Genomic DNA, 23,042 nt, shown 5'->3' on the forward strand with positions numbered 1-23,042 from the left:
CCCCACTTCAGCCCATGGGGCCCTCCGGGATGGGTGGCCCCACCAGGTGGACCCCCGGGACCCTTCCGGTGGTCCCGGTACAATACCGGTGACCCCCGAAACTCTCCCGATGGCCGAATCTGTACTTCCTATATATAATTCTTTACCTCCGGACCATTCCGGAACTCCTCGTGACGTCCGGGATCTCATCCGGGACTCCGAACAACTTTCGGGTTACTGCATACTCATATCTCTACAACCCTAGCGTCACTGAACCTTAAGTGTGTAGACCCTACGGGTTCGGGAGACATGTAGACATGACCGAGACGGCTCTCCGGTCAATAACCAATAGCGGGATATGGATACCCATGTTGGCTCCCACATGCTCCTCGATGATCTCATCGGATGAACCACGATGTCGAGGATTCAAGCAACCCCGTATCCAATTCCCTTTGTCAATCGGTACGTTACTTGCCCGAGATTCGATCGTCGGTATCCCAATACCTCATTCAATCTCGTTACCGGCAAGTCACTTTACTCGTACCATAATGCATGATCCCGTGACCAGACATTTGGTCACTTTGGTCTCATTATGATGATGCATTACCGAGTGGGCCCAGAGATACCTCTCCGTCATACGGAGTGACAAATCCCAGTCTTGATCCGTGTCAACCCAACAGACACTTTCAGAGATACCCGTAGTATACCTTTATAGTCACCTAGTTACGTTGTGACGTTTGGTACACCCAAAGCACTCCTACGGTATCCGGGAGTTACACGATCTCATGATCTAAGGAAAAGATACTTGACATTGGAAAAACTCTAGCAAACGAACTATACGATCTTGTGCTATGTTTAGGATTGGGTCTCGTCCATCACATCATTCTCCTAATGATGTAATCTCGTTATCAATGACATCCAATGTCCATAGTCAGGAAACCATGACTATCTGTTGATCAATGAGCTAGTCAACTAGAGGCTTACTAGGGACATGTTGGTGCCTATGTATTCACACATGTATTACGATTTCCGGATAACACGATTATAGCATGAATAAAAGACAATTATCATGAACAAGGAAATATAATAATAATCCTTTTATTATTGCCTCTAGGGCATATTTCCAACAGCCCCTACAATAGCCATGATAATCCTGTCATTTTTTGCAATTGCACCTTTTTATATATATATTTAAACAAGGTATCTCTTACCTTCATTGTCCTCGAGCTGCTTCTTGGCACGCCCGAGCTCTTGCTCGGACCGCTCGAGGTTCTGCTTTCGCGGGTCCACTTCCGCAGTCAGTGTGGCGGATGCAAGCAGAGAAGCCTGCATACGCATATTGACTCCTTTTTGTTAGACTCCTGCGAATTTTATTTGATCCTCTATTCGGCTTTTCTTCCCGAACGCCAAACAAAGCATCAGGGGCTACTGTCTATGTGGTAATATTATTTACACATTCTTTACTTACCTCAAAGCCTGTTAAAAGGCTAGTACAAGCTTCAGTCAGTCCGCTCTTGGCGGACTGAACCTTCTGGACCACCGCACTCATAATGGTGCGGTGCCCCTCGTCGATGGAGGCGCCTTGGAGCGCCTCCAACAGATTGTCAGGCGCCTCCGGTTGGACGGGGGTCACCGGTACAGTTGGCTTGCTCCTCTTGGAAGGAGGTCGCCCGCCGGACTCTGGAACCTTTGAAGGTTCCGGAGCGATGTCCGGCCTGGAGCCGGACTTGGAGCGCTCGGGGGTTTTATCCCCTTTACTCCTGGAGTCCGGGAGGTCGCCTTGCGGCGCCTCCAGGACCACCTCCTCCCGGCTTGGAACATGTTGAGAGAACACTTCGGCGGCGTCCGCGGGGCGGGGGGAGGAAGCCGTCGGAAGCGAATTCACATCCGACGAGTCCAGTGAACCGCTCGACGATGTGTCAAGCCGGTCTTTGGGTGGGCTGCATAATCATATTCGACATAAGAGAAAGCTGTGCAATAAAGGAATACTATGAATTACTCTGGTATCCGGATACTTACGATTTCGCCAGGGACTTGGCCCTGAGCGGCCACTCCTCTCCGCCGTCATCGGCGTCGGTGGAGTAGCCCGGAGGAAGGGTTTTTCCCTTCTTGGACTCTCCGGCCTCCCCGGAGAGGGTGGCCTTCCTTTTCTCCTCTCCTCCCGTTGAAGGGGGAGAGGTCTCTTCTTCTTCCTCCTCGTCTTCACGGGAGGAATGCGCCTCGGAGCCGTAGGATGATGAATCCGACACCTCCTGGCGTCGGGCACTCTTTCGAGTCCCAATGGCCCTCTTCGTGGCCTTCTTCTCCGACACCACATAGGGTGCCGGAACCAACAGCTTCGCCAAGCGGGCATCGGCTGGGTCTTCGGGCAAAGGAGCCAGATAGTTGATCTGTCTGGATTGCGCCCGCCAAGCCTGTCAAAGGTAAGGGAGCTTAGATCCCGCATAGAGTCAAACTATGAAAAACTGATACCCTGTAAGAGGAACAGACAACTTACCGCGCTAGCATGACGCTGCGCGCTGAATCCGCGATCCTCGGTAGCGGATGCGGGAGCTTCGGCACCCTTGAAGAGCACCTTCCAGGCATCCACGTACGTCGTGTCAAAGAGCCTGCTCAGAGTTCGGTGCTGCGCCGGATTGAACTCCCACAAATTGAAGGCCCGTCGTTGACACGGGAGGATCAAGCGGATGAGCATAACCTGTACTACGTTGACAAGCCTAAGCTGCTTGTCCACCAGGGATTGGAGGCATGTTTGCAGTCCAGTCACCTCTCCCTTGCTGCCCCACGACAGGCCTGTCTCTTTCCAGGACGTGAGCTGCGTTGGGGGTCCGGACCGGAACTCGGGGGCTGCGACCCACTCAGGGTCGCACGGCTCGATGATATAAAACCACCCCGATTGCCACCCCTTCAGGGTCTCCACAAAGGAGCCCTCGAGCCATAAGACATTGGGCATCTTGCCCACCATGGCGCCTCCGCACTCCGCCTGGTTGCCGCGCACCACCTTCGGCTTGACGTTGAAAGTCTTGAGCCATAGGCCAAAATGGGGGCGGATGCAAAGGAAAGCCTCGCACACGACGATAAACGCCGAGATGTTGAGGATGAAGTTCGGAGCCAGATCATGGAAATCCAGGCCGTAGTAGAACATGAGTCCCCAGACGAATGGGTGGATCGGAAAACCCAGTCCGCGGAGGAAGTGGGGGAGGAACACTACCCTCTCATGGGGCCTTGGGGTGGGGAGGAGCTGCCCCTTTTCGGGAAGACGGTACACAATATCGTTAGACAGGTATCCGGCCTTCTTCAGTTTTTTGATGTGTCCCTCCGTAACGGAGGAGACCATCCACTTGCCTCCCGCTCCGGACATGGCTGGAGAAGGTTGAGGTGGGGAGTGCGGACTTGGGCACTGGAGCTCGAGTGCGCGAGAATGGATAAGCAAGGGAGGAAGAAGGTGTAGGTGAAAAGGTGGATCCTTATACCCTTATATGGGTGGACGCAACTACGTGTCCCCACCAGCCTGGTAAAACTCGCTTATCTCCAAGCGCCGTAATCAATGGCGCGGTTGGGTTACCCACGCCCGTATTGATGAGAATCCCAGAATAAGGGGACATGATCTCTGCTTTGACAAGATGTGCCAAGGAAACCGCCTCGCATGACGCGCTGAGGTGGGATAATAAAACGACTCGGATAAAGGCTTGGTCGTGGTGTGTCACACTACGGAATATGTCAGCAGATTAGATTTGTGTAAATATTATTCTCTCTGTGGCAATATGTGGAAACTTATTTTGCAGAGCCGGACACTATCTTTGTGTTTAAAATCTTCTATGAAGTACTTGGAGGAGGAACCCGCCTTGCAATGCCGAAGACAATCTGCGCACCGGACTCATCGTCATTGAAGCCTGGTTCAGGGGCTACTGAGGGAGTCCTGGATTAGGGGGTGTTCGGATAGCCGGACTATACCTTCAGCCGGACTCCTGGACTATGAAGATACAAGATTGAAGACTTTGTCCCGTGTCCGGAAGGGACTTTCCTTGGCGTGGAAGGCAAGCTTGGCGATACGGATATACAGATCTCCTACCATTGTAGCCGACTTTGTGTAACCCTAACCCTCTCCGGTGTCTATATAAACCGGAGGGTTTTAGTCCGTAGGACAACATACACAAGAACAATCATACCATAGGCTAGCTTCTAGGGTTTAGCCTCTCCGATCTCGTGGTAGATCTACTCTTGTACTACCCATATCATCAATATTAATCAAGCAGGACGTAGGATTTTACCTCCATCGAGAGGGCCCGAACCTGGGTAAAACTTCGTGTCCCTTGCCTCCTGTTACCATCCTGCCTAGACGCACAGTTCAGGACCCCCTACCCGAGATCCGCCGGTTTTGACACCGACAGGGGCACCAACACGGCTAAGACAATTGATCTTGTGTGTTCTAGGGTGCCCCCTGCCTCCGTATATAAAGGAGGAGAGGGGGAGGCCAGCCGGCCCCTGTAGGGTGCGCCAGGAGAGAGGAGTCCTACTAGGACTCCAAGTCCTAGTAGGATTCCACTTGGTGGAAGGGGAAGAAGGAAGGGAGAGGGAAAGGGGGGCCGCGCCCCCTCCCCTAGTCCTATTCGGACTCCCCAGGGGGGTGCCACCTCCTCGTGGACTGCCCTTTCTCTCCCTTAAGGCCCATGTTGTCCCATTACTTCCCCGGGGGGTTTCAGTAACCCCTCCAGCACTCCATTTTTACCCGGTACTTCTCGAAACTCTTCCGGTCTCCGAATAACATTGTACAATATATCATTCTTTATGTCTCGGCCATTTCGAGACTCCTCGTGATGTTCATGATCTCATCCGGGACTCCGAACAAACTTTGGTCATCAAATCACATAACTCATAATACAAATCATCATCGAACGTTAAGTGTGCGGACCCTACGGGTCCGAGAACTATGTAGACATGACCGAGAAACATCTCCGGTCAATAACCAATAGTGGAACCTGGATGCTCATATTGACTCCTACATATACTACGAAGATCTTTATCGGTCAAACCGCATAACAACATACATTATTCCCTTTGTCATCAGTATGTTACTTGCCCGAGATTCAATCGTCGGTATCATCATACCTAGTTCAATCTCGTCACTGGCAAGTCTCTTTACTCATTCCGTAATGCATCATCCCATAACTAACTCATTAGTCACATTGCTTGCAAGTCTTATAGTGATGTGCATTACTGAGAGGGCCTAGAGATACCTCTCCGATACACGGAGTGACAAATCCTAATCTCGATCTATGCCAACTCAACAAACACCATCGGAGACACCTGTAGAGCATCTTTATAATCACCCAATTATGTTGTGATGTTTGATAGCACACTAAGTGTTCCTCCGGTATTCGGGAGTTGCATAATCTCATAGTCAGAGGAATATGTATAAGTCATGAAGAAAGCAATAGCAAATAAAATTAAATGATCATAATGCTAAGCTAACAGATGGTTCTTGTCCATCACATCATTCTCTAATGATGTGATCCCGTTCATCAAATGACAACACATGTCTATGGTTAGGAAACTTAATCATCTTTGGTTAACGAGCTAGTCAAGTAGAGGCATACTAGGGACACTCTGTTTGTCTATGTATTCACACATGTACTAAGTTTCCGGTTAATACAATTCTAGCATTAATAATAAACATTTATCATGATATAAGGAAATATAAATAACAACTTTATTATTGCCTCTAGGGCATATTTCCTTCAGAACATTGGAAGGTTGTTCAGTGGATTTTCAGGTACCTTCGTTGCACTTCCAATGCTTGTTCGTAATTCAGAAGAACTGGTGATGGACTAGCTGGTTATGTGGATTCAGATTTTGCTTCCAGCGATTTGGACAAGAGGAGGCCTCTTACGAGTTATGTATTCATAGTTGGTGGTTGTGTCGTGAGTTGGAGGGCAACGTTGCAACCAGTAGTTGCCTAGTCTACCACTAGAGCAGAATACATGGCTATTGCAGAAGCATGTAAAGAATCAGTTTGACTGAAAGGTTTATATGTTGAACTTTGTGGAGATAATTCTTGCATTAACTTGTATTGTGACAGTCAGAGTGCCATTTACCTCACTAAGGATCAGATGTTCCATGAGAGAACAAAGCACATTGATGTCAAATGTCATTATGTTTGAGACATTGCTGAGCAAGGTAAACTGAAGGTATGCAAGATTAGTACTCATGATAATCCTGCTGATATGTTGACAAAGCCAGTTCCTGTTGCTAAGTTTGAGCTTTGCTCGGACTTAGTTGGTATAACTCATTAGCCCTAGTGGATGTTTGGCACTGAAAGTGTTTTCTTTGTTGTTCAGGGAGGAAGTTATCATTCATGCTACAAGATGAAATTTGTCTCAAGGTGGAGTTTGTTATGTTATGCTCCAAATTCCAGTATAAAGAGAAAGGGTTTTTGAGGCAATCAGAATATCTTGAAGATCTCTTCCATTTACCCCTATCCATTCAAGCCCACCAGCAATTTCTTAAGCTAGATCAGGACAAGTGTCACTCTTTGAGGCAATCAGAATATCAAGACATGACTGACACCTGGAGTTATATTTGGGGTAACAGTGCTTCACTTCTTCAAAAGCATATAAAGTGATGATAGGAGTAAAAAAGGCCCACCTCATTTCACATGGATATGGAAATCATCATGCCAACCTAAACACAAGATGTTCTTCTGGATGCTTTTACATGACAGGCTGAACACAAGAAATCTGCTGAGAAGGAAAACATTCATACTGGAGGAGTACAATTGTGCAGTATGGAATTGTCAGGAAGAAGAAACCTTACATCATCTATTTCAGGGTTGCCAATTTGCCATGAGATGTTGAGATTTCATATGTCCACAAAGATCTCACAACCGGTCTGTTCTTGAGGCTTTCCAAGATTTAAGGGATAAATTAAGGGTTCCTTTCTTCATGGAAGTTATCCTGGGATCATGGGCTATCTGGATTACTAGAAACAACAAGATTTTAGAGAACACACAACCTTCCTTTCAGAGCTGGAAGCACATATATTTTGAAGAAATGAAACTGCTCTCCCACATGATCAAGAAGAAATATGAAGCTGAATTCAATACTTGGTTGGCCAGTGTGTTGTCCTCTTGATGAGCTTTCCTCTTTTTTCCTTTCCTTAGTTTTAGCTCTTCTTCTTAGGGGCTCAGCTCGAGCCCCTTTGTTGTTTTCTTTCTTCTTTCTTTTTTATCCCTTTTTCTTCTTTTCTTTTCAGCTCTATAGTTGTTAGCTTTATTTTTATTAGTTTCTTAGTCTTTGTTCCCAGATACTCTTATTAATTTATAAAAATTGCAGTGGGGTTTTTACCCTACTGTACATAGTCATAAAGAGAAAGGCTAACTTCTGACAAGCGAGCGAAGTGAGGTCACCTGTGTTATATATACCTCTTGTAAGTCGTCACACAGGATAAGTCGATCAATTGTAAATCCCCGGCGTTCGTAACCTCCCCCGATATAGTGAAGTTTGGTTGGCTGGCGCCCATGGTTTTCCCCCTTAGTGTTGGAGGGGTTTTTCACGTTAAATCTTATGTCCCCTGCTTGTTTTCGTTCTTCATCGAGTTGACTTGCATATCGTATTTCTAACAGCAGAGGTGGAACGACGAGAGACTCTACCATGGGGACGAGCGTGGAAGCCTTGCTGATGTAGAAGTTAGTTATTCATACATCCATGTCATAGATTGAATATGCTCTAACGTTTGCTCCATTTTAGTGTAAGTCGTGGGAATATTTTTCTTATTTATTATTGCGAAATCATCATGAGAAGCTTCGGCTAGACATGTTTGACTATTCGGCCGTATATCACCCAACCACCAGAGGTTGGCCATCAGGCAAAGGGAAGCCCACGTCATGTCGTGAAGACGTGCTCGTATCAGGGCATGTACAATGCATAGCCTCAAGGTGATGCCTCGCATGTCATATAGGATCGGATATGACGTAAAGTAGGTTCGGATAGGGAAGCGGGATCCTTTTCAGGAGGCGGGTGCTTGAAAGAAAAAGTATGGTCCGATGACAAAAGCTGAAAAGGTTGGAGTGAAAAATAGAGATGCATGTGTGGTAGAGTCTTTATTTTCTATTTCTTAATAAGGCTCACTAGTTGTAACTTGCATTGAGAAAAAATAATAAATATAGATGCTTTAAATTACTTTTTATTATGAGGCATATGTATCCATATACCACCTAACCACCATTGTACATGCCCTCAAAAGCCAACAGAACACATTAGTGCAGCTGTGCTCGGAGGAAAGAGCAAAAGAACGTACATGTTCCTCCCAGTTCACTGAGCTATAGTATAAGACAGAGATCAGCTATACTTTTGAACAGAGATCTTGTGCTAAAGAATAAGAAACACTTTGTCTAATCCACATTTAGATGTTTTTAAGAATGTCACATTTAAACTCCCGCAAATATATAATACAACAACAATAAAAAATTTAAAAAATAGACCATAAACAAAGTGGATATCAGTTTAGATATGACATAACCATGTCACATCTGGATGTTAGGCCCAATAACAACAGTCTCCTTAAAACATGATTTGCTCCTAAGCTAAGCACAGTCTGCACGGTGAACAACGCGCACGACGATTCCGTGTGATATCCCCAAACAGAAAGGTACAGTCCAGCACTCCGCTCCATGGTCTCGTCGGCGTAATAGTCTAACACGGAGCTGCAGCAGAGTCACCGCCTCGTAGTAAACAGCTCCATAACTCTCTCTCTATATATATAAAAACAGCTTTAAGGCATCTCTAATGTTGATCCTTAAATCGGACATACGTATTCGTCCAAGGATTGGTTGGAATCAGTTCACAGACTGATGCGAGAGCTCGCCGTCCAAAATTGTATCCTAAATGTTTGTTTAGGTCCTGTCAATTGAAATTCAAATGCACCCGATCATAACTAAGAAGAGATAAGTATGCATAGTTTTTACATATCTAATCATAAAAAAAATATTAATCCGGCGGACGGCGCACAAATTTGCCCTGTCGGATCGGCAATCAGGGGTTCATTATTCACTCTACCTCCTCTTTCTCGCCCGCTTGAGCATACGGGCAAACGACGTGCAGGCACCGAGTTGCTCAACAGCTGGCATCGGCGACCCAACAAGCTGCGGCGATGCAGACTCTGAGAAAAGTTAGCGGCGTCGCGTTGACGTCAACAATATAAGGCACGGATTCTACCGAGCTGTTGGGCACGTAGAAGTATGGAGCCATGTATTGCTCTGGCCATGACGGCCCCGCATCCATGGCCCCGCCGTGCAGCACGACCGCCCCTACACGTCTCCCACCACGTCCACCTCCTTCGTCGGCCTTCTGCTTCTTGAGCGGCATTGCCTTTGCCTTCTGTTTGAGTCGACGATCTTGCAGCGTCGTCGAGTTTTTTTTGCGAAAGAGCGTCGTCGAGTTGATCTTGCGGATGGCCGCGATGGACGGATCCCTTTGGTTTGGTTTCGGTTTACGAGAGTATGAAGTCCAGATTGGTCCACAAACAAATCTAAGTCCAGATTGGTCGAGTATGAAGAAAAAGGGGTCAGACTCGGAGGATGGGGAAGGCAACAATGACAAGGACGGCGGATTGGAAGCAGTCGGGCCCAGGGCTCCCGACCAACTGGTGGGCACAAAGGAGGGCGCCCACTAGGAGCCATGACGATACTCAGCTGGAACTGCCGGGGACTTGGCCAACCCCGCACAGTTCGTGAACTAGTGGGGCTAGTGAACAATCTAAAGACAAAACTAGTTTTTCTCTCTGAAACACGGCAAAGCGATGAGTTCATTAATAAGTTACGATGGAGGGTAGGCCTCAAGCATTGTATTGTGCATGCTGGTACCGGGAAAGGTGCGGGCATTGCACTCCTGTATGATGAAAGAATAGAAATAAAGAAGCTTGTCATTGGCCCGATGTACATTGATGTCTTAATCCGGCTTAATCCAAATAGTGTACAGTGGGGAGCTACCTTTGTGTATGGAGAACCAAAAGTGCAAGAGAGGTACAATATGTGGAATTTGTTGAGAAGAATTAGACAAAATGCTACTGAACCCTGGTTAGTAATAGGAGATTTAAATGAAACTATGTGGCAGAGTGAGGACTTCTCACGAGCAAAGAGATCCGAAAGCAACATGGCAGAGTTCAGAAGAGTGTTGACTGAATGCGATTTGCATGACATAGGGTACAAAGGTACACCATGGACATATGACAATAGACAGAAGGGCCACTACAATGTGAAAGCAAGGTTGGATAGAGGTGTTGCATCTCCAGATTGGTGTAAGTTGTTTGAGAATGCCACGGTGGAGCATATATGCACCTCTAGATCTGATCATGTGCCTCTCTTGCTTCGGTTGGGCAGTAGAAAGGAATGGCGGCCTATTAAGAGAGCTTTTGAGTATGAAGCAATGTGGGAAAGAAGCCCAGACCTGGGCGAAGTAATCAACAAAAGTTGGGCTGGAGGAGGGGCGAGTACATCGGTGGACGACATAGCCAAAAAATTAAGATGCATGCAAGACGTCCTTAGCAGCTGGGCACAGAAAGAGTTTTGCTCAGTACAGAATTAACTTCCAGTGTGCTTGAGAATAAAATCAAACAGGTGGAAACAGAAATGGGCGAGTGGTTATTTAGAGAGGAAATAATGTGGAGACAACGGTCACACATCGCATGGTTACGAGAAGGCGACAAAAATACCGGTTTCTTCCATCAGAAGGCAAGTTGGAGAAGGAAGAAAAACATGATTCAGAAGATTAAGAGAGAGGATGGAAGTTGGGAAGAAGATGATAAGGAAATACAGTTGGAAATTACCGATTTCTTTAAGAACCTGTACAAGAGGCATGAGGGAGTCACAGCCAATGAGCTGATCCAGCTTCTACCGGCAAAGGTTGACGCGCATATGAACAATGATCTCACAAAACCAGTTTCTGATGAAGAGGTTGGGGACGCCCTCTTCCAAATTGGGCCACTCAAGGCACCGGGACCGGATGGCTTTCCCGCACGTTTTTACCAAAGAAATTGGGGGGTCCTGAAGGAGGATGTGGTAAAAGGAGTGAAGAAGTTTTTTGATGATGGAATTATGCCAGAGGGCTTAAATGACACCACAATTGTGCTTATTCCGAAAGGTAACAACCCTTTATGCATTAAGGATTATAGACATATTAGCCTGTGTAACGTGATATACAAGGTGATCTCCAAGATCTTGGTTAATCAGCTGCCCCCTTCCTAGATGATATCATTTCAGAAACACAAAGTGCATTCATTCCGGGGCGCATGATTACAGACAACACGATTATTGCGTTCGAGTGCTTCCACAAAATCCAACAGACTAAGAACAAGAGGAACACATATTGTGCGTACAAGCTGGACTTGGCCAAAGCTTATGACAGAGTCGATTGGAACTTCTTGGAAGGCACTTTGCAGAAACTAGGCTTTGATCCAAAATGTATTAAATGGGTGATGACATGTGTTAAATCGGTTCGTTTCTCTATTAAATGCAACAGGGAGCTACTCCAAAAATTCTCACCATCGAGAGGTCTACGCCAGGGGGATCCCCTAAGCCCATATCTGTTCCTTCTGGTGGTAGAGGGTTATCTACCCTCCTTAACAGAGAGTGGAGAACGGATCCTTGACACCCATCAAGATAGCAAGGAGCCCTGGGATCTCAAACCTGCTTTTTGCTGATGATAGCTTGTTGTTCTTCAAAGCAAATGTGGAGGAGGCTCAAAGAGTCTGAAAGGTGTTGGAAGTATTCCAGAATGGGACTGGGCAACTTCTAAGTCAAGGTAAATGCTCCCTATTGTCCAATGAAACTACCCAAGCTGATGTCAGGGAGGCAATCATGAGTACCCTAGGGGTAGTTTCAGCCAATTTTGAAAGCAAGTACCTGGGACTCCCAACTCCTGAGGGGAGGATGTTGGAAATATGCCCTAGAGGCAATAATAAATTAGTTATTATTATATTTCCTTGTTCATGATAATCGTTTATTATCCATGCTAGAATTGTATTGATAGGAAACTCAGATACATGTGTGGATACATAGACAACACCATGTCCCTAGTAAGCCTCTAGTTGACTAGCTCGTTGATCAATAGATGGTTACGGTTTCCTGACCATGGACATTGGATGTCGTTGATAACGGGATCACATCATTGGGAGAATGATGTGATGGACAAGACCCAATCCTAAGCATAGCACTAGATCGTGTAGTTCGTATGCTAAAGCTTTTCTAATGTCAAGTATCATTTCCTTAGACCATGAGATTGTGCAACTCCCGGATACCGTAGGAATGCTTTGGGTGTGCCAAACGTCACAACGTAACTGGGTGGCTATAAAGGTACACTACAGGTATCTCCGAAAGTGTATGTTGGGTTGGCACGAATCGAGACTGGGATTTGTCACTCCGTGTGACAGAGAGGTATCTCTGGGCCCACTCGGTAGGACATCATCATAATGTGCACAATGTGATCAAGGAGTTGATCACGGGATGATGTGTTATGGAACGAGTAAAGAGACTTGCCGGTAACGAGATTGAACAAGGTATCGGGATACCGACGATCGAATCTCGGGCAAGTACAATACCGCTAGACAAAGGGAATTGTATACGGGATTGATTAAGTCCTTGACATCGTGGTTCATCCGATGAGATCATCATGGAACATGTGGGAGCCAACATGGGTATCCAGATCCCGCTGTTGGTTATTGACCGGAGAGTCATCTCGGTCATGTCTGCATGTCTCCCGAACCCGTAGGGTCTACACACTTAAGGTTCGGTGACGCTAGGGTTATAGAGATATTAGTATGCGGTAACCCGAAAGTTGTTCGGAGTCCCGGATGAGATCCCGGACGTCACGAGGAGTTCCAGAATGGTCCGGAGGTAAAGAATTATATATAGGAAGTGCTGTTTCGGCCATGGGGACAAGTTTCGGGGTCACCGGTATTGTACCGGGACCACCGGAAGGGTCCCGAGGGTCCACCGGGTGGGGCCACCTGCCCCGGGGGGCACATGGGCTGTAGGGGGTGCGCCTTGGCCTATGTGGGCCAAGGGCACCAGCCCCAAGAGGCCCATGCGCCAAGAGTAGAGGAAAAAGGGAGAGTCCTAAAGGGGGAAGGCACCTCCGAGGTGCCTTGGGGAGGATGGACTCCTCCCCCCCTTGGCCGCACCCTTCCTTGGAGGAAGGGGCAAGGCTGCGCCCTCCCCCTCTCCCTTGGCCCTATATATAGTGGGGGGAAGGGAGGGCAACCATACCCAAGGCCTGGCGCCTCCCTCTCCCTCCCATGACACATCTCCCTCCTCCCGCAGCGCTTGGCGAAGCCCTGTTGGAATCCCGCTACTTCCACCACGCCGTCGTGCTGCTGGATCTCCATCAACCTCTCCCTCCTCCTTGCTGGATCAAGGCGTGGGAGACGTCTCCGTTCCGTACGTGTGTTGAACGCGGAGGTGCCGTCCGTTCGGCGCTAGGATCATCGGTGATTTGGATCACGACAAGTACGACTCCATCAACCCCGTTCTCTTGAACGCTTCCGCTTAGTGATCTACAAGGGTATGTAGATCCACTCCTCCCTTGTTGCTAGATGACTCCATAGATAGATCTTGGTGACACGTAGGAAAATTTTGAATTTCTGCTACGTTCCCCAACAGTGGCATCATGAGCTAGGTCTATGTGTAGTTTCTATGCACGAGTAGAACACAAAGTAGTTGTGGGCGTTGATTTTGTTCAATATGCTTGTCGTTACTAGTCTTATCTTGATTCGGCGGCATCGTGGGATGAAGCGGCCCGGACTGACCTTACACCTACTCTTACGTGAGACTGGTTCCACCGACTGACATGCACTAGTTGCATCAAGTGGCTAGCGGGTGTCTATCTCTCCCACTTTAGTCGGATCGGATTCGTTGAAAAGGGTCCTTATGAAGGGTAAATAGCAATTGGCATATCACGTTGTGGTTTTTGCGTAGGTAAGAAACGTTCTTGCTAGAAACCCATAGCAGCCACGTAAAACATGCAAACAACAATTAGAGGACGTCTAACTTGTTTTTGCAGGGTATGCTATGTGATGTGATATGGCCAAAAGGATGTGATGAATGATATATGTGATGTATGAGATTGATCATGTTCTTGTAATAGGAATCACGACTTGCATGTCGATGAGTATGACAACCCGCAGGAGCCATAGGAGTTGTCTTAATTTATTTATGACCTGTGTGTCAACATAAACGTCATGTAATTACTTTACTTTATTGCTAACCGTTAGCTGTAGTAGTAGAAGTAATAGATGACGTGACAACTTCATGGAGACACGATGATGGAGATCATGATAATGGAGATCATGGTGTCATGCCGGTGACAACGATGATCATGGAGCCCCGAAGATGGAGATCAAAAGGAGCAAAGTGATATTGGCCATATCATGTCACTATTTCATTGCATGTGATGTTTATCATGTTTATACATCTTATTTGCTTAGAACGACGGTAGTAAATAAGATGATCCCTCATTAAAATTTCAAGAAAGTGTTCCTCCTAACTGTGCACCGTTGCGACAGTTCGTTGTTTCAATATACCACGTGATGATCGGGTGTTTGATTCAAACGTTCACATACAACGGGTGTAAGACAGATTTACACATGCAAACACTTAGGTTAACTTGACGAGCCTAGCATGTGTATAGACATGGCCTCGGAACACAGAAGACCGAAAGGTCGAGCATGAGTCGTATGGTAGATACTATCAATATGAAGATGTTCGCCGATGTTGACTAGTCCGTCTCACGTGATGATCGGACACGGCCTAGTTGACTCGGATCATGTAATCACTTAGATGACTAGAGGGATGTCTATCTGAGTGGGAGTTCATAAGATGAACTTAATTATCCTGAACATAGTCAAAAGATCTTGGCAAATTATGTCGTAGCTCGCGCTTCAGTTCTACTGTTTAGATATGTTCCTAGAGAAAATTTAGTTGAAAGTTGATAGTAGCAATTATGCGGACTAGGTCCGTAAACCGAGGATTGTCCTCATTGCTTCATAGAAGGCTTATGTCCTTAATGCACCGCTCAGTGTGCTGAACCTCGAACGTCGTCTGTGGATGTTGCGAACATCTGACATACACATTTTGATAACTACGTGATAGTTTAGTTAAACGGTTTGGAGTTGAGGCACCGAAGACGTTTTTGAAACGTCGCGAAACATATGAGATGTTTCGAGGGCTGAAATTGGGATTTCAGGCTCGTGCCCACGTCAAGAGGTATAAGACATCCGACGATTTTCTTAGCCTGCAAACTAAGGGAGAAAAGCTCAATTGTTGAGCTTGTGCTCAGATTGTCTGAGTACAACAATCATTTGAATCAAGTGGGAGTTGATCTTCCAGATAAGATAGTGATGTTTCTCCGAATTCATTACCACCAAGCTGCTAGAGCTTCGTGATGAACTATAATATATCAGGGACATATATGATGATCCTTGAGATATCCGCGATGTTTGACACCACAAAAGTAGAAATCAAGAAGGAGCATCAATTGTTGATGGTTGGTGAAACCACTAGTTTCAAGAAGGGCAAGGGCACGAAGGGATACTTCATGAAACGGCAATTCAGCTGCTGCTCTAGTGAAGAAACCCAAGGTTGAGCCCAAACCCGAGACTAAGTGCTTCTGTAATAAGGGGAACAGCCACTCGATAAGAATTACCCTAGATACTTGGTAGATGAGAAGGCTGGCAAGGTCGATAGAAGTATATTGGATATACATTGTGTTGATGTGTACTTTACTAGTACTCCTAGTAGCACCAGGGTATTAGATACCGGTTCGGTTGCTAAGTGTTAGTAACTCGAAACAAAAGCTACGGAATAAACGGACACTAGCTAAAGGTGAGCTGACGATATGTGTTGGAAGTGTTTCCAATGTTGATATGATCAAGCATCGCACGCTCCCTCTACCATCGAGATTGGTGTTTGCGTTGAGCATAGACATGATTGGATTATGTCTATCGCAATACGGTTATTCATTTAAGGAGAATAATGGTTACTCTGTTTATTTGAATAAATACCTTCAATGGTCTTGCACCTAAAATGAATGGTTCATTGAATCTCGATCGTAGTGATACACATGTTCATGCCAAAAGATATAAGATAGTAATAATAGTACCACCTACTTATGGCACTGCCACGTAAGTCATATCGGTATAAAACGCATGAAGAAGCTCCATGTTGATGGATCTTTGGGCTCACTCGTTTTTGAAAAGTTTGAGACATGCGAACTATGTCTATTGGTGTATATGCATGAAGAAACTCCATGCAAATGGATCGTTTGGACTCGCTTGATTTTGAATCACTTGAGACATGCAAATCATACCACATGGGCAAGATGACTAAAAGCCTCGGTTTCAGGAAAATGGAACTGGAAAGCAACTTGTTGGAAGTAATACATTTTGATGTGTGCAGTCAAATGAGTGCTAAGGCATGTAGTGGATATCGTTGTGTTCTTACTTCACAGATGATTTGAGTAGATGTTGAGTATATTTACTTGATGAATCACGAGTCTGAATTATTGAAAGGTTCAAGTAATTTCAGGGTGAAGTTGAAAGATCGTCGTGACAAGAGGATAAAATATCTATGATATGATCATAGAGATGAATGTCTGAATTACGAGTTTGGCACAGAATTAAGACATTATGGAAATTGTTTCGCAACTAATACAGCCTGGAACACCATAGTGTGATGGTGTGTCCGAACATCATAACTGCACCCTATTGGATATGATGCATATCATGATGTCTCTTATCGAATTACCACGATAGTTTATGGGTTAGGCATTAGAGACAACCACATTCACTTTAAATAGGGCACCACGTAATTCCGATGAGATGACACCGTATGAACTATGGTTTAGAGAAACCTAAGCTGTCATTTCTTAAAAGTTTGGGGCTGCGACGCTTATGTGAAAAAGTTTCAGGCCGATAAGCTCGAACCCAAAGCGGATAAATACATCTTCATAGGACACCCAAAACAGTTGGGTATACCTCCTATCTCAGATTCGAAAGCAATAAGGGATTGTTTCTAGAATCGGGTCCTTTCTCGAGGAAAAGTTTCTCTCAAAAGAATTGAGTGGGAGGATGGTGGAGACTTGATGAGGTTATTGAACCGTCTCTCAACTAGTGTGTGGCGGAGCACAGGGAGTTGTTCCTGTGGCACCTACACCAATTGAAGTGGAAGCTTATGATAGTGATCATGAAACTTCAGATCAAGTCACTACCAAACCTCGTGGGATGACAAGGATGCGTACTACCTCAGAGTGGTACGTAATCCTGTCTTGGAAGTCATGTTGCTAGACAACAATGAACCTACGAGCTATGGAGAAGCGATGGTGGGCCCGGATTCCGATAAATGGCTCGAGGCCATAAAATCCGAGAGAGGATCCATGTATGGAAACAAAGTGTAGACTTTGACAGAACAGCTCGATGGTCGTGAGGCTGTTGAGTACAGATGGATTTTAAAAGGAAGACGGACAATGATGGTATGTATCACCATTAAGAAAGCTCGACTTGTCGTTAAGATGTTTTTCGACAAGTTCAAGGAGTTGACTATGATGAGACTTTCTCACTCATAGCGATGCTAAGAGTCTGTTGGAATTATATTAGCGATTACTGCATTATTTATGAAATCTTGCAGATAGGATGTCAAAAAACATTGTTTCCTCGACGATTTTCTTGAGGAAAGGTTGTATGTGATACAACCGGAAGGTTTTGTCAATCCTGAAAGATGCTAATAAGTATGCAAAGCTCCAGCAATCCTTCTGAGGACTGGAGTAAGCGTCTCAGAGTTGGAATGTATGCTTTGATAAGATGATCAAAGATTTTTGGTGTATACAAAGTTTATGAGAAACTTGTATTTCCAAAGAAGTGAGTGGGAGCACTATAGAATTTCTGATGAGTATATGTTGTTGACATATTGTTGATCAGAAATGACGTAGAATTTCTGGAAAGCATATAGGGTTATTTGGAAAGTGTTTTCAATGGAAAGCCTGGATTGAGCTACTTGAACATTGAGCATCAAGATCTATAAGGATAGATCAAAACGCTTAATGGTACTTTCAAATGAGCACATACCTTGACATGATCTTGAAGGTGTTCAAGATGGATCAGTCAAAGAAGGAGTTCTTGCCTGAGTTGTAAGATATGAAACTAAGACTTAAAGCTCGACCACGGCAGAATAGAGAGAAAGGACGAAGGTTGTCCCCTATGCTTAAAACATAGGCTCTACAGTATGCTATGCTGTGTACCGCACCTAAAGTGTGCCTTGCCATGAGTCAGTCAAGGGGTACAAGAGTGATCCAAGAATGGATCACAGGACAGCGATCAAAGTTATCCTTAGTAACTAGTGGACTGAGGAATTTTCTCGATTATGGAGGTGGTAAAAGAGTTCGTCGTAAAGAGTTACGCCGATGCAAACTTTGACACTAATCCAGATTATTCTGAATAGTAAACTGGATTCGTATAGTAGAATAGTTATTTGGAATAGCTCCAAATAGAACATGGTAGCTGCATCTAGGAGATGACATAGAGATTTGTAAAGCACACACGGATCTGAAAGGTTCAGACCCGTTGACTAAAACCTCTCTCACAAGCAACATGATCAAACCCAGAACTCATTGAGTGTTAATCACATAGTGATGTGAACTAGATTATTGACTCTAGTAAACTCTTGGATGTTGGTCACATGGCGATGTGACCTGTGAGTGTTAATCACATGGTGATGTGAACTAGATTATTGACTCTAGTGCAAGTGGGAGACTGTTGGAAATATGCCCTAGAGGCAATAATAAATTAGTTATTATTATATTTCCTTGTTCATGATAATCGTTTATTATTCATGCTAGAATTGTATTGATAGGAAACTCAGATACATGTGTGGATACATAGACAACACCATGTCCCTAGTAAGCCTCTAGTTGACTAGCTCGTTGATCAATAGATGGTTACGGTTTCCTGACCATGGACATTGGATGTCGTTGATAACGGGATCACATCATTGGGAGAATGATGTGATGGACAAGACCCAATCCTAAGCATAGCACTAGATCGTGTAGTTCGTATGCTAAAGCTTTTCTAATGTCAAGTATCATTTCCTTAGACCATGAGATTGTGCAACTCCCGGATACCGTAGGAATGCTTTGGGTGTGCCAAACGTCACAACGTAACTGGGTGGCTATAAAGGTACACTACAGGTATCTCCGAAAGTGTCTGTTGGGTTGGCACGAATCGAGACTGGGATTTGTCACTCCGTGTGACGGAGAGGTATCTCTGGGCCCACTCGGTAGGACATCATCATAATGTGCACAATGTGATCAAGGAGTTGATCACGGGATGATGTGTTATGGAACGAGTAAAGAGACTTGCCGGTAACGAGATTGAACAAGGTATCGGGATACCGACGATCGAATCTCGGGCAAGTACAATACCGCTAGACAAAGGGAATTGTATACGGGATTGATTAAGTCCTTGACATCGTGGTTCATCCGATGAGATCATCGTGGAACATGTGGGAGCCAACATGGGTATCCAGATCCCGCTGTTGGTTATTGACCGGAGAGTCATCTCGGTCATGTCTGCATGTCTCCCGAACCCATAGGGTCTACACACTTAAGGTTCGGTGACGCTAGGGTTATAGAGATATTAGTATGTGGTAACCCGAAAGTTGTTCGGAGTCCCGGATGAGATCCCAGACGTCACGAGGAGTTCCGAAATGGTCCGGAGGTAAAGAATTATATATAGGAAGTGCTGTTTCGGCCATCAGAACAAGTTTCGGGGTCACCGGTATTGTACCGGGACCACCGGAAGGGTCCTGGGGGTCCACCGGGTGGGGCCACCTGCCCCGGGGGCCACATGGGCTGTAGGGGGTGCGCCTTGGCCTATATGGACCAAGGGCACCAGCCCCAAGAGGCTCATGCGCCAAGAGTAGAGGAAAAAGGGAGAGTCCTAAAGGGGGAAGGCACCTCCGAGGTGCCTTGGGGAGGATGGACTCCTCCCCCCCTTGGCCGCACCCTTCCTTGGAGGAAGGGGCAAGGCTGCGCCCTCCCCCTCTCCCTTGGCCCTATATATAGTGGGGGGAAGGGAGGGAAACCATACCCAAGGCCTGGCGCCTCCCTCTCCCTCCCATGACACATCTCCCTCCTCCCGCAGCGCTTGGCGAAGCCCTGTTGGAATCCCGCTACTTCCACCATGCCGTCGTGCTGCTGGATCTCCATCAACCTCTCCCTCCTCCTTACTGGATGAAGGCGTGGGAGACGTCTCCATTTCGTACGTGTGTTGAACGCGGAGGTGCCGTCCGTTCGGCGCTAGGATCATCGGTGATTTGGATCACGACAAGTACGACTCCATCAACCCCGTTCTCTTGAACGCTTCCGCTTAGCGATCTACAAGGGTATGTAGATCCACTCCTCCCTCGTTGCTAGATGACTCCATAGATAGATCTTGGTGACACGTAGGAAAATTTTGAATTTCTGCTACGTTCCCCAACAGAGGATGAAGAACAAGAAATTTCAGCCTATCATGGACAGGTTTGGAAAGAGGTGTAGTGCCTGGAATGAAAGGTACATGTCCCAAGCGGCAAAGGAGGTGAATGTGAAATCTGTAGCACAAGCTCTCCCACCTTTTATCATGGGAGTGTTCAAACTAAACAAGGGTTTTTGTGAGAGCTGTGAAAAGGTCATCAGAGATTTTTGGTGGGGAGACAAGGATGAGCAAAGGAAGGTTCACTGGTTGTCGTGGGAGAACATGATGAAACCGAAGAGGGACAGGGGCATAGGTTTCCGGGATATGCACTTATTTAACCAAGCATTATCGGCGCGTCAGGGATGGAGACTGATTCGGAACCCGGAGAGCCTTTGTGCTAGAGTGTTGAAATCAAAATATTATCCTAAAGGAGACATTCTGGATACGATTTTTTTCACTGATGTGTCGCCGGCTTGGAGAGGTATTGAATTTGGGCTGGAACTTCTTAAAGAGGGTCTGATATGGCGTGTGGGGAACAGGAGGAGAATACAAATCTCGAGGGATCAATGGATACCTCATAAAACAGGGCTAAGGATGGCAGAGTTCATTAGACGGTCCCGACTAAGGTGGGTAAATCAGTTGATTCATCCGGACACAAACGCATGGAACACAAATCTAGTGAGGAATATCTTCCACCCTTTTGACGCTGATGAGATATGCAACATTTGGCTGCCGACAATCAGTATGGAGGACCATGTTGCATGGCATTATGATAAAACGGGGATGTTCACGGTGAAGAGTGCATACAAATTGGCTGACTCCTTAAAGAGACAAGGCTCGTTGAATTCTTCAAGTTCTACGAGTGAACCAGGAGACAGAAGGATTTGGGACGTGATCTGGAAAGCCCATGTGCTAGAGAAGGTCAAAGTGTTTGGTTAGCGTGTAGCAACCAAATCACTGGCCACTAAACACAATGCCTGCAGAAGAACAATAGCAACAGTAGATGTATGCGATATATGATGGAAAGTGCAGATGAGTTCCATGCTGTTATAACATGTACGAAGAGCAAAGCATTAAGATTTGCGGTCAGGGAAAAATGGGAAATCCCCAAGGAGAGTGATTTCAGATTCACTAGGGGTGACTGGTTACAGATGCTCCTCCTACAGAATACAGACATGGTCAGAGATCGGATCATGCTCCTTCTGTGGAAGGCGTGGCATCTAAGGAATAATATTGTCCATGGGGATGGTAGAGAGACGGTGACGGGTGCAGTGCAACAGCTGGTTAGGTTGGAGGAGGACCTGCAGACGACCAGGCAGATGGGGGCAATAGAAGACAGTAAAAAAGTGGCATCTCTGTTCTGTCCAAAGCCCGGCAAGCCGGCTAAGGGTGAATCAGATAGGTGGAGAATGCCAAGCATGGAAACAATCAAGTTAAACTGTGATGCGGCCTTTGATGCTGAGACTGCAAATACTTGGGAGGGGGGGGGGTGCAGTCGCGAGAGACCACAGGGGTTTGGTTCTTGCTGCTATTGGAAGACGTTTGGGCCAGTGTCGTTTCAGTAGAGGGATTTTTTGTCGAGAAAGACCACCTGCCGAACAGAATTGCTAGAGAAAGACCCCCACTGAGACAAATTGGCAAAAATGACCCCCTCAGCCGTGGCGGTAGGCGCGCCAGGCGACATGTGGCACATGCCGCCACGGGGCGAGGCGGCAGCCCCTACTGCCATGGCGCTAGGCGGCAGGCTGCAAATAACAGGAATCAACGATCCGCAACGGAACAGACTGGCATGGTGGGCCCTGCTGCCTCACTAGCGGGCGGCAGCACTGTACGTGGTGGGCCCCGCCGCCTCGCGCCCAAGCGGCAGGCTGTGCACTGCACCGGAATCGTCTAGGCGCCAGGCGGCATGTATGTCCCTGCACATTATTAATTGATCCCATGCAAAAGAAAAAAAAGTTACTATTGGTCAGGATTTCACTAGCTTGCTCGGGTCAAGATTAATAGCTCCGTGCACTGAAGTTTGTGTGAAAGCTGGCTTGTCTGAGTCTTTACTAGCTTGCTCTATCGGGTCAAGGTTCAATAGCTCCGTGAGTCTTTGACTAACTTGCTCGACCGGGTTAAGGTTCAGGCTAGCCATAGTGGGGTAACTTAGATAGTAACTTAACACATTCTAAAACAATTTTACTTATGTGGCAAGTATTTAATGAGGAAAGAGGTGTTTGTGGTAACATAATATGTTACTGTACATAGCGCTTTCCGAGGCAAAATGAGTCTGAGCTAATAAATGAAACCATCTATGACAGTACTACTATGTTACTTTGCACTATGAAGGTAGTAATTTAGACTAGTGTCATATGCATGACACTAGTATAAATTACTCCCCACTATGATCAGCCTCAGTAGCTCCGTGCACTATGCTTGCCATGCCATACGCGACGCCGGCTGGCGCGCAGCAGTGCACAACATGCCGCCTGGGCGCGAGGCGGCCGGGCCCACCACGTACAATGCTGCCGCCAACCAGTGAGGTGGCAGGGTCAACCACGCCAGCCCGTTCCGTTGCACCTCGTCGA

This window comes from Triticum dicoccoides, chromosome 1A (assembly GCF_002162155.2).
Source record: "Triticum dicoccoides isolate Atlit2015 ecotype Zavitan chromosome 1A, WEW_v2.0, whole genome shotgun sequence".
Classification (NCBI taxonomy): domain Eukaryota; kingdom Viridiplantae; phylum Streptophyta; class Magnoliopsida; order Poales; family Poaceae; genus Triticum; species Triticum dicoccoides.